Source organism: Brachionichthys hirsutus, unplaced genomic scaffold (assembly GCF_040956055.1).
Source record: "Brachionichthys hirsutus isolate HB-005 unplaced genomic scaffold, CSIRO-AGI_Bhir_v1 contig_1145, whole genome shotgun sequence".
NCBI classification, from domain to species: Eukaryota; Metazoa; Chordata; class Actinopteri; order Lophiiformes; family Brachionichthyidae; genus Brachionichthys; species Brachionichthys hirsutus.
The window spans coordinates 715,516-727,696 of record NW_027180315.1 but is presented as its reverse complement, the minus strand read 5'-3'; the positions used below and the strand labels follow the sequence as shown (position 1 = coordinate 727,696).

The following is a 12,181-nucleotide window of genomic DNA, read 5'->3' as shown; positions in this document are numbered from 1 at the left end:
GGGGCTGGGAAATTCAAACTTCCCGCCAAAACTGGTGATTGGAGGAGAGCCCGGTGAGGCGGGAAAAGGGGAGGGGCCTGAACTCAACCCAGCAGAGGGAGCTGAGGAGCCTGCCGTGGCGAGCCAGGCAGCTGGGGAGCCTGCTGGGGAGAGTCAGGCAGATGGTGGAGCTGGACCTAGCTCTTCCGGTGAGGACTCCACTGGAAGTCTTATCACAGTGAGTGAAGAGGGGTCCGGTGAAACCTGCCTCCCCAATGCCCAGCCCTGTTATAAGAGGACTGCATCGGAACTGTCGAGCTCTGAGGCTGAGGAAGCCTTGGAGAAGAGGGGAAGGGCTGAGCCAGGCTCTCACAGTTCCTCTGTGGAGCAGGACGAAGCCCCCCCCTCCGGTTCACCAGGTCAGTGTTCCTTCCTAACAATTGCACTGCAATCAACTCCATTGGAACGGCGAGCAGATATTGCTTTCCGGAGGACAGGATCTCGAAGTTCACCTCCCGACTGTGAGGATATTATGACATGAGATCCTGTTACAATATTGGCGGACACGTACGACTAGGTTTAGTGTTTTAATTATTTATTGTCTTTTAAAATGTTGTACCTGTTTTTAATAACCATATTCATGACCCTCACCTTCACGACAATTAATGTCAGGAGTGTGAAGTCGAGGGTGAGGGCACAGAGTATTTTATCTTTCCTTTACAATTTTAAGTCAGATGTGTTTTTAATTCAAGAATGCAACCTTCCGTTTTTAAAGAGGTACACGCAGTGGGAGGAGATGTGGCCACTCCCGTCTATATGGCGCGGATCAGACGAAAACAAGAATGACGGAGTGGCCATTTTAGTAAAAAATCCTCAGATTGTGGTGAAGGGCAGCACTGTGGTGAGACACGGTCGGGCACTTTTAGCACATTTGACTTTTATGGAACAGGATTTTAACCTCTTAAATGTTTATGGTTTTAATGACAAAAACGACAGGTACGACTTTTTAGAAGACCTGCAGTCCCACATGCTAGGTAGGGCGCCATTAGTTGTAGGGGGTGATTTTAATTGTATCTTGAGTAGGCAGGATAGGAAGAGAGCAGGGACAGATTTTAAAATAGACAAGACGTCGGTTTTACTTCAGGGAATTTGCAAGGATTTTAAGCTGACTGACTGCTTTAGATCCATGCATCCCAGAGAGGAGGGCTTCACCTGGACCAGTGGTGACGGCACCAGAGCCTCTCGCATAGATTACATTTTTACCCGGGGTTGCCCACCCACCGATGCTAGATTAATCCCTGTTTTCTTCTCAGATCACTCGATGCTGACCTGCACCCTCTCACTCTCTTCAGGTGTGACTGTAGGGACGGGTCTGTGGAAGCTCAACTGCTCCCTTCTAGAAGATAGGGAGTTAGTTAGTCAGTACAGGGAGCAGTACACAATGTGGCAGACCCTCCAAGACTTCTACGATACACGAGCACTATGGTGGGAAATGGTTAAAAAAAGGACCCAGACTTTCTTTAGGCAGGCAGGTAAGAGAAAGAAAGATAGGGAAAACAGACGCATGATGGGACTGCAGAAAAGACTGCAGCGTTATTTTAGATTAACTTTACAAGGTTTGGATTTTAGTGAGGAGGTAAAATATATTAAGCGTGAAATGTCAATTTTAGCAGATAACCACAGTAAAGGTGTCATTTTAAGAAGCAGGGAGAAGCAGCTAGAGGAAGGGGAAAAGTGCACGCGATACTTTTTTAGAAAGATTTTAAATAAAAAAGGGGCAATTTTAAAACTAAAGGACCCTAACGGATGCACTTTTAATACTTCCAAAGAAATACGAGAGCATATAGAAAGCTTTTATTCTGAATTGTATAGAGAAAAACCTGTTTTTATTGACACCTTGAATGAAGTTTTAGATTCCACTGAACAGGTTTTAAGTGACAGTGTGCTTTTATCCCAAGATTTTAACATGCTAGAGTTAAATAAATCCATACAAGCTTTTACGAAAGGGAAGTCCCCAGGACAAGACGGACTTCCCTTGGAATTTTATTTGACATTTTGGGATCTTTTAGCACCTGACTTACTGACTGTTTTTATGGAATTCGAACGACTAGATCGGCTACCTGACAGTTTTAGGACAGGGATAGTGACCCTCCTATTTAAAAACAAAGACAAGACTGACATTAGAAACTGGAGACCAATCACGCTTTTAAACTTTGACTGTAAACTTTTTAGCAAACTTTTAGCAGTTCGGATGTCCCTTGTTTTAGAAGACTTGATTCACCCGGATCAAGCCTGTGCCGTCCCGGGGAGGAAGATCACCGACAGCCTCGTACTGATCCGAGACACCATCTGTTTTGCGAGAGACAGGAATATTCGGTTAGTTGTTTTAAACCTAGATTTTGAGAAAGCCTTCGATCGGGTCTCGCACCAGTACCTGTTCCAGGTACTGCAAAAAATGGGGTTTCCAGGGAGGTTTATAGCTTGGGTGGGATTGCTGTACAAAGACATCACCAGCAAATTCATGGTTAACGGGGATCCTACAAAAGCAGTGGAGATTAACTGCGGTGTCCGTCAGGGTTGTCCGTTATCCGCTCTCCTCTATGTAATCTGCATCGAACCGCTGGCACAGGTCTTGAGAAGGGACCCACAAATCCACGGGGTGGTAGTACCAGGGTCCGGGGGACTGAGTAGCAAATGCGTTTTATACATGGATGACATCAACGTTTTAGGCACTGACCTTTTATCTGTCAACCAGACCCTGGACTTGACTGACTGGTTTGGGCGGGCTTCTGGTTCCAAACTGAACAGAAGCAAGACGCTAGCCCAATTTTATGGCCCTTGGACACCAACTGAACGTACAGGACTGCCCCTGACTGTGACTCAGACTGACCAAAAGATTCTGGGGATTAAATTTGACAGGGATGGGGGAGGGCATACAAATTGGCCAGACGTGGTAGGGAAAGTCAGGCAGAGACTGGGGTATTGGGGACTAAGGGAACTGACTATGGAAGGGAAGGTTTTAATCATTAAAGCAGTGATTTTACCTTTGCTTTTATTGGTCAGTTCTGTTTTTACCCCTCCGAGGAGAGTGATTTTAGACCTGGAACGAGCCATTTTTTATTTTTTATGGGGATCCAAGTGGGAAAGGTTGAGGAGAGGTGTGGTAAAAAGGCCAAAGGAGAAAGGAGGCAAGGGGGTTCCAGACCTGACCTTGTTTTTAACGTCTTTGTACACCACAGCGCACATTGGAGCAGCCACAGCCCCATCCAGAAACCCAAAAACTGCGGCCATGGCACGCTTCTGGATGGGGTCCAGAAGCGTGCCAAGATTTTACCCACTGATCTTAAAGTTCCTGTGTCTTTTAACCTGCCACCAGCTTACACTGCGATTAAAAATTTCTTAATGAATTTTAATCTGGAACATGAGGAGTTGTCGGTTTTAACCAGCCATCGCTCTCTTTTATGTGTTGTGCAAGAGCGCGAGCCGGTGAGTCCAGTGCGGGGGCTTGCACTCGGCAAACCCCAAACAGTTTGGCGCAACGTGAACCATCCTGCTCTTCCAAACAAGCTCCGGGATCTGTCCTGGATGGTGGCCCACGAGATCCTCCCGGTCAGGTCCGTAATGCACTCCCGGGGAATGGCAAGACTGTCGATCTGCCCCCGACCGGGTTGTGGCACCCCGGAGTCGGTGAGGCATCTGCTCTGGGAGTGCGGCGCTGCTGTGGACCTGTGGGAAATGGCCAGCTCCTTGAATTTCCCGTACTTGCCAGCAAGGGAGGTCCTCACTGCACAACTGGTCCTCTACGGAGTGAACCAAAAACAAGTGCCTGCAAAAGAACATGCAAAGCAGTGGCTCGCCATCACCGCCATCAAAGACGCCATCTGGACCTCCAGAAACTTGCTGGTAAGGAAGCACATGCAGATCCCCCCCGTGGCTGCGTTCCGGATGGCGGCAGCAACCGTCAAAGCAGCTGAGGCTGCAGGCGGAAGGCTGCGGACGCAGCCACAAAGAAGAATCGCCTCTGTGCCCATTCGGACGAAGGAGCTGGACCCACGAAAATAAGGACACAGCAGCGGCGGCCTGGCTCTCCGGGTGAGGCAGGCGGGAAGGAGCACGAGGGCGGGGGATCTCCTCTGGGCACCGGGGCAGGACCCCGACAGACCGGCTGTTTGGAGGAGCAGGATGAGTTCCCCTTGGTAGGGACTCACTGCGCTCCGGCACAAACTGAAAGATCAGCAGAGCCTTTTAAACAATGCACTCCTCTTTTAAAGACTGTTTTAAGGATATTTGACACAGTTTTAACTTGTATAAGATCATCTTTTCACAAACACTTTTATCTGTATAACCTCTTTTAAGGCAGAATTTTAATGTCTTAGATGTGTTTTTACAGAATTGTGTTCACATACTATATGAAAAGAATTATATGAATGTATATATGAGTATTAAGTGTCAATAAAACTTTTCGAAAGAAAAAAATCTGTTCTTACCAGTTTAGTATCTGATATGTCCTCTATTGGAGGATACCATATTAAGCAGATTTTTAGAACTGGGAGCTGAGAAAGGGGCTTGCCTCACTCGCTATACGCATTGGCCTGGTATTGCAGTGCTGCCAGGAACGGTGCACCCTCCTCCTGCCTTGTGTATAACCAATGGCTGTTGCATGCTGACTGGAGATCAGTGTGGGTGATATTCTGAGATGAACCAGGACTGAAAGTCTTGTTGTCAGAGATGGGGTTGGTCTGACTTTCAATGAGAGGTAGATCGCTCTTGCTTCGCTTCAGATCGTATAAATCTTTCGCCTTTTACTAAAGATTTCCGTGGAGTGGAACAACAAGAGTTGAAGCCAATTTTTTACGCCCCGCTGAAGTGGGGCGTCCTTTCCCTGTGAAAAAAAGTATTTGTTATTTCCGATTAAGTGTAGTGTAGTGTACACGTGGCTGATGTGGGACGCAATCCTTCTTATATGCACTGTAGGCCTTTGATCAACTTGTGCTTTGATGTTAGAATTTTAACATTAAATCTATGGCTGCAGCATGGATCAGTGTTTCTCACTGGCGGCAGCGTCTTCTTCAACTGCTCAGGAGGCGATGCACCGCCTTGATGGACAAATAATTTTCCTGCTGTGTCATAAAGCAAACACATCGTGTTTGACTCCAGATGTGGTCAAAAACAAGATCCTTCATGAGCTCACTGCATTTAGAGGGAGGGATGACAGGCTGAAGGCACAGTAGCAGGAGCTGAGAAAGGGGCTTGCCTCACTCGCTCTGCGCATTGACCTGGTATTGCAGTGCTGCCAGGAACGGTGCACCCTCCTCCTGCCTTGTGTAAAACCAATGACTGTTGCATGCTGACTGGAAATCGGTGTGGGTGATATTCTGAGATGAACCAGGACTGAAAGTCTTGTTGTCAGAAATGGGGTCGGTCTAAATCTATCTATACTAAAGATGCACTAAAGATGTACTAAAGATGTACTAAAGATGCACTAAAGATGCACTAAAGATGCACTAAAGATGTACTAAGGATGTACTAAAGATGCACTAAAGATGCACTAAAGATGTACTAAAGATGTACTAAAGATGCACTAAAGATGCAGAAAAGATGTACTAAAGATGCACTAAAGATGTACTAAAGATGTACTAAAGATGTACTAAAGATGTACTAAAGATGTACTAAAGATGCACTAAAGATGTACTAAAGATGTACTAAAGATGCACTAAAGATGTACTAAAGATGTACTAAAGATGTACTAAAGATGTTCTGATAAAGTTAACTGGTTGGAACTGCTACTGCCTTCTTATTTCCAACCAACACCACACCATTCCTGATGCAACTCTCTGCATTTATCCGGGCTTGAGACCGGCACAAGGGAGATACTAGCAATGCTACGTTAGCTCCTGCTAACCGCACTACCGGTACTACCATGAGGCTGCATTGCCCTGTATGGTTTGATTTGTATCTTTGATGTTCAACATCTTTTATTTGATTTGTATCTTTGATGTTCATCATCTTTTAATTTGATCTTTGATCAGTGATTGAACAGCTGTGATTGGACAGCAAAGAATGAACCTTTTTTGTATCGAGACAGGATGGATCTCAGAATTAAATGTGTTCCAAGATTGATCAAGAAGTTGATTGCATGCTTAATTTCTTTGGAAAATATTTACGCCGGATGCCTGGATACAAAGAACATCTCCCCGTCGGGGAACCGAACCCCGGTCTTCCGCGTGACAGGCGGAGATACAAGGTGACGCCCGCTGGGAAAGTATTTTGTTTTTTTTAATACACGGCGGTCCGCCAAGTTTGGACAGTCGTGTTTATATACTGTCCTTTTCGCCGCAGCTTTCGTCTACGGCCATACCACTCTGAACACGCCCGATCTCGTCTGATCTCCGAAGCTAAGCAGGGTCGGGCCTGGTTAGTACTTGGATGGGAGACCGCCTGGGAATACCAGGTGCCGTAAGCTTTTCCTCATCCCTGAGGCTGCGGGCAAACAAAATGGAATTTTTTCATCCAAAAGTTGGAAATCAAGATGGTTGTCAATTTGAAGACTTGTGATTGATGACTTTCCTTGAGCAGTTGATTGATTTCATAGGTTGATTTTATTTATTTATTTATTTTTAATGGCACAAGCATGGATGACGCCAGAGTAAAATGCCCATGTGTGATTATATATATAAAATTGTGCTTCCTTTGATTTTTAGATATTTTATTTGATCTGTATATTTGATGTTCATCATCTTTTAATTTGATCTTTGATCAGTGATTGAACAGCTGCGATTGGACAGCAGAGATTGGACCTTTTTTGTATCCAGACAGGATCGATTTCAGAATTAAATGTATTCCAAGATTGATCAAGATCAAGAAGTTTAATGCATGAATAATTCTTTTGGAAAATATTTTCGCCGGATGCCATTTTTTGTGTTCTATGCTTTCGCCACAAGAGGGCGTAAGTACTCTGATGCTGAGAAATAGGGACTGCAGAAGAAGCGAGAGGAGCGAGAGACAGAATGAGAGAAGAAGAATGCAGAGTTGATGTTCCAGTGCGAGTTGTACTCAAGATGTACTAAAGATGCACTAAAGATGTACTAAAGATGTACTAAAGATGTACTAAAGATGTACTAAAGATGTACTAAAGATGTTCTGATAAAGTTAAGTGGTTGGAACTGCTACTGCCTTCTTATTTCCAACCAACACCACACCATTCCTGATGCAACTCTCTGCATTTATCCGGGCTTGAGACCGGCACAAGGGAGATACTAGCAATGCTACGTTAGCTCCTGCTAACCGCACTACCCGTACTACCATGAGGCTGCATTGCCCTGTATGGTTTGATTTGTATCTTTGATGTTCATCATCTTTTATTTGATCTGTATCTTTGATGTTCATCATCTTTTATTTGATCTGTATCTTTGATGTTCATCATCTTTTATTTGATCTGTATCTTTGATGTTCATCATCTTTTATTTGATTTGTATCTTTGATGTTCATCATCTTTTAATTTGATCTTTGATCAGTGATTGAACAGCTGTGATTGGACAGCAAAGAATGAACCTTTTTGTATCGAGACAGGATGGATCTCAGAATTAAATGTGTTCCAAGATTGATCAAGAAGTTGATTGCATGCTTAATTTCTTTGGAAAATATTTACGCCGGATGCCTGGATACAAAGAACATCTCCCCGTCGGGGAACCGAACCCCGGTCTTCCGCGTGACAGGCGGAGATACAAGGTGACGCCCGCTGGGAAAGTTTTTTTTTTTTGTTATACACGGCGGTCCGCCGAGTTTGGACAGTCGTGTTTATATACTGTCCTTTTCGCCGCAGCTTTTGTCTGCGGCCATACCACTCTGAACACGCCCGGTCTCGTCCGATCTCGGAAGCTAAGCAGGGTCGGGCCTGGTTAGTACTTGGATGGGAGACCGCCTGGGAATACCAGGTGCCGTAAGCTTTTCCTCATCCCTGAGGCTGCGGGCAAACAAAATGGAATTTTTTCATCCAAAAGTTGGAAATCAAGATGGTTGTCAATTTGAAGACTTGTGATTGATGACTTTCCTTGAGCAGTTGATTGATTTCATAGGTTGATTTTATTTATTTATTTATTTTTAATGACACAAGCATGGATGACGCCAGAGTAAAATGCCCATGTGTGATTATATATATAAAATTGTGCTTCCTTTGATTTTTAGATATTTTATTTGATCTGTATATTTGATGTTCATCATCTTTTAATTTGATCTTTGATCAGTGATTGAACAGCTGCGATTGGACAGCAGAGATTGGACCTCATTTGTATCCACACAGGATCGATTTCAGAATTAAATGTATTCCAAGATGATCAAGATCAAGAAGTTTAATGCATGAATAATTCTTTTGGAAAATATTTTCGCCGGATGCCATTTTTTGTGTTCTATGCTTTCGCCACAAGAGGGCGTAAGTACTCTGATGCTGAGAAATAGGGACTGCAGAAGAAGCGAGAGGAGCGAGAGAGAGAATGAGAGAAGAAGTATGCAGAGGTGATGTTCCAGAGCGAGTTGTACTCAAGATGTACTAAAGATGCACTAAAGATGTACTAAAGATGCACTAAAGATGTACTAAAGATGTTCTGATAAAGTTAAGTGGTTGGAACTGCTACTGCCTTCTTATTTCCAACCAACACCACACCATTGCTGATGCAACTCTCTGCATTTATCCGGGCTTGAGACCGGCACAAGGGAGATACTAGCAATGCTACGTTAGCTCCTGCTAACCGCACTACCCGTACTACCATGAGGCTGCATTGCCCTGTATGGTTTGATTTGTATCTTTGATGTTCATCATCTTTTATTTGATCTGTATCTTTGATGTTCATCATCTTTTATTTGATTTGTATCTTTGATGTTCATCATCTTTTAATTTGATCTTTGATCAGTGATTGAACAGCTGTGATTGGACAGCAAAGAATGAACCTTTTTGTATCGAGACAGGATGGATCTCAGAATTAAATGTGTTCCAAGATTGATCAAGAAGTTGATTGCATGCTTAATTTCTTTGGAAAATATTTACGCCGGATGCCTGGATACAAAGAACATCTCCCCGTCGGGGAACCGAACCCCGGACTTCCGCGTGACAGGCGGAGATACAAGGTGACGCCCGCTGGGAAAGTTTTTTTTTTTTTGTAATACACGGCGGTCCGCCGAGTTTGGACAGTCGTGTTTATATACTGTCCTTTTCGCCGCAGCTTTCGTCTACGGCCGTACCACTCTGAACACGCCCGATCTCGTCCGATCTCGGAAGCTGAGCAGGGTCGGGCCTGGTTAGTACTTGGATGGGAGACCGCCTGGGAATACCAGGTGCCGTAAGCTTTTCCTCATCCCTGAGGCTGCGGGCAAACAAAATGGAATTTTTTCATCCAAAAGTTGGAAATCAAGATGGTTGTCAATTTGAAGACTTGTGATTGATGACTTTCCTTGAGCAGTTGATTGATTTCATAGGTTGATTTTATTTATTTATTTATTTTTAATGACACAAGCATGGATGACGCCAGAGTAAAATGCCCATGTGTGATTATATATATAAAATTGTGCTTCCTTTGATTTTTAGATATTTTATTTGATCTGTATATTTGATGTTCATCATCTTTTAATTTGATCTTTGATCAGTGATTGAACAGCTGCTATTGGACAGCAGAGATTGGACCTCATTTGTATCCACACAGGATCGATTTCAGAATTAAATGTATTCCAAGATGATCAAGATCAAGAAGTTTAATGCATGAATAATTCTTTTGGAAAATATTTTCGCCGGATGCCATTTTTTGTGTTCTATGCTTTCGCCACAAGAGGGCGTAAGTACTCTGATGCTGAGAAATAGGGACTGCAGAAGAAGCGAGAGGAGCGAGAGAGAGAATGAGAGAAGAAGTATGCAGAGTTGATGTTCCAGAGCGAGTTGTACTCAAGATGTACTAAAGATGCACTAAAGATGTACTAAAGATGCACTAAAGATGTACTAAAGATGCACTAAAGATGTACTAAAGATGTTCTGATAAAGTTAAGTGGTTGGAACTGCTACTGCCTTCTTATTTCCAACCAACACCACACCATTGCTGATGCAACTCTCTGCATTTATCCGGGCTTGAGACCGGCACAAGGGAGATACTAGCAATGCTACGTTAGCTCCTGCTAACCGCACTACCCGTACTACCATGAGGCTGCATTGCCCTGTATGGTTTGATTTGTATCTTTGATGTTCATCATCTTTTATTTGATCTGTATCTTTGATGTTCATCATCTTTTATTTGATTTGTATCTTTGATGTTCATCATCTTTTAATTTGATCTTTGATCAGTGATTGAACAGCTGTGATTGGACAGCAAAGAATGAACCTTTTTGTATCGAGACAGGATGGATCTCAGAATTAAATGTGTTCCAAGATTGATCAAGAAGTTGATTGCATGCTTAATTTCTTTGGAAAATATTTACGCCGGATGCCTGGATACAAAGAACATCTCCCCGTCGGGGAACCGAACCCCGGTCTTCCGCGTGACAGGCGGAGATACAAGGTGACGCCCGCTGGGAAAGTTTTTTTTTTTTTGTAATACACGGCGGTCCGCCGAGTTTGGACAGTCGTGTTTATATACTGTCCTTTTCGCCGCAGCTTTCGTCTACGGCCGTACCACTCTGAACACGCCCGATCTCGTCCGATCTCGGAAGCTGAGCAGGGTCGGGCCTGGTTAGTACTTGGATGGGAGACCGCCTGGGAATACCAGGTGCCGTAAGCTTTTCCTCATCCCTGAGGCTGCGGGCAAACAAAATGGAATTTTTTCATCCAAAAGTTGGAAATCAAGATGGTTGTCAATTTGAAGACTTGTGATTGATGACTTTCCTTGAGCAGTTGATTGATTTCATAGGTTGATTTTATTTATTTATTTATTTTTAATGACACAAGCATGGATGACGCCAGAGTAAAATGCCCATGTGTGATTATATATATAAAATTGTGCTTCCTTTGATTTTTAGATATTTTATTTGATCTGTATATTTGATGTTCATCATCTTTTAATTTGATCTTTGATCAGTGATTGAACAGCTGCTATTGGACAGCAGAGATTGGACCTCATTTGTATCCACACAGGATCGATTTCAGAATTAAATGTATTCCAAGATGATCAAGATCAAGAAGTTTAATGCATGAATAATTCTTTTGGAAAATATTTTCGCCGGATGCCATTTTTTGTGTTCTATGCTTTCGCCACAAGAGGGCGTAAGTACTCTGATGCTGAGAAATAGGGACTGCAGAAGAAGCGAGAGGAGCGAGAGAGAGAATGAGAGAAGAAGTATGCAGAGTTGATGTTCCAGAGCGAGTTGTACTCAAGATGTACTAAAGATGCACTAAAGATGTACTAAAGATGCACTAAAGATGTACTAAAGATGCACTAAAGATGTACTAAAGATGTTCTGATAAAGTTAAGTGGTTGGAACTGCTACTGCCTTCTTATTTCCAACCAACACCACACCATTGCTGATGCAACTCTCTGCATTTATCCGGGCTTGAGACCGGCACAAGGGAGATACTAGCAATGCTACGTTAGCTCCTGCTAACCGCACTACCCGTACTACCATGAGGCTGCATTGCCCTGTATGGTTTGATTTGTATCTTTGATGTTCATCATCTTTTATTTGATCTGTATCTTTGATGTTCATCATCTTTTATTTGATCTGTATCTTTGATGTTCATCATCTTTTATTTGATTTGTATCTTTGATGTTCATCATCTTTTAATTTGATCTTTGATCAGTGATTGAACAGCTGTGATTGGACAGCAAAGAATGAACCTTTTTGTATCGAGACAGGATGGATCTCAGAATTAAATGTGTTCCAAGATTGATCAAGAAGTTGATTGCATGCTTAATTTCTTTGGAAAATATTTACGCCGGATGCCTGGATACAAAGAACATCTCCCCGTCGGGGAACCGAACCCCGGTCTTCCGCGTGACAGGCGGAGATACAAGGTGACGCCCGCTGGGAAAGTATTTTTTTTTTGTTATACACGGCGGTCCGCCGAGTTTGGACAGTCGTGTTTATATACTGTCCTTTTCGCCGCTGCTTTTGTCTACGGCCATACCACTCTGAACACGCCCGGTCTCGTCCGATCTCGGAAGCTAAGCAGGGTCGGGCCTGGTTAGTACTTGGATGGGAGACCGCCTGGGAATACCAGGAGCCGCAAGCT

General features: G+C 43.6%; 6 non-coding genes and 1 pseudogene across 6 annotated transcripts; all 7 read left to right on the top strand.

The window, feature by feature from the left end:
• The first annotated feature begins 4,433 nt into the window (after positions 1-4,433).
• On the top strand, positions 4,434-4,608 carry LOC137912405 (U2 spliceosomal RNA; annotated as a pseudogene).
• A 133-nt stretch (positions 4,609-4,741) lies between these two features.
• LOC137912449 (U5 spliceosomal RNA) lies at positions 4,742-4,853 on the top strand. The gene has a single exon (XR_011106307.1). It is a non-coding gene; the product is annotated as a U5 spliceosomal RNA (small nuclear RNA).
• A 1,470-nt stretch (positions 4,854-6,323) lies between these two features.
• On the top strand, positions 6,324-6,442 carry LOC137912311 (5S ribosomal RNA). The gene has a single exon (XR_011106190.1). It is a non-coding gene; the product is annotated as a 5S ribosomal RNA (ribosomal RNA).
• Positions 6,443-7,806: 1,364 nt separating this feature from the next.
• LOC137912493 (5S ribosomal RNA) lies at positions 7,807-7,925 on the top strand. Its single transcript, XR_011106350.1, has one exon. It is a non-coding gene; the product is annotated as a 5S ribosomal RNA (ribosomal RNA).
• A 1,274-nt stretch (positions 7,926-9,199) lies between these two features.
• Positions 9,200-9,318, top strand: LOC137912332 (5S ribosomal RNA). Its single transcript, XR_011106209.1, has one exon. It is a non-coding gene; the product is annotated as a 5S ribosomal RNA (ribosomal RNA).
• Positions 9,319-10,614: 1,296 nt separating this feature from the next.
• LOC137912330 (5S ribosomal RNA) lies at positions 10,615-10,733 on the top strand. The gene has a single exon (XR_011106208.1). It is a non-coding gene; the product is annotated as a 5S ribosomal RNA (ribosomal RNA).
• Positions 10,734-12,062: 1,329 nt separating this feature from the next.
• Positions 12,063-12,181, top strand: LOC137912336 (5S ribosomal RNA). Its single transcript, XR_011106213.1, has one exon. It is a non-coding gene; the product is annotated as a 5S ribosomal RNA (ribosomal RNA).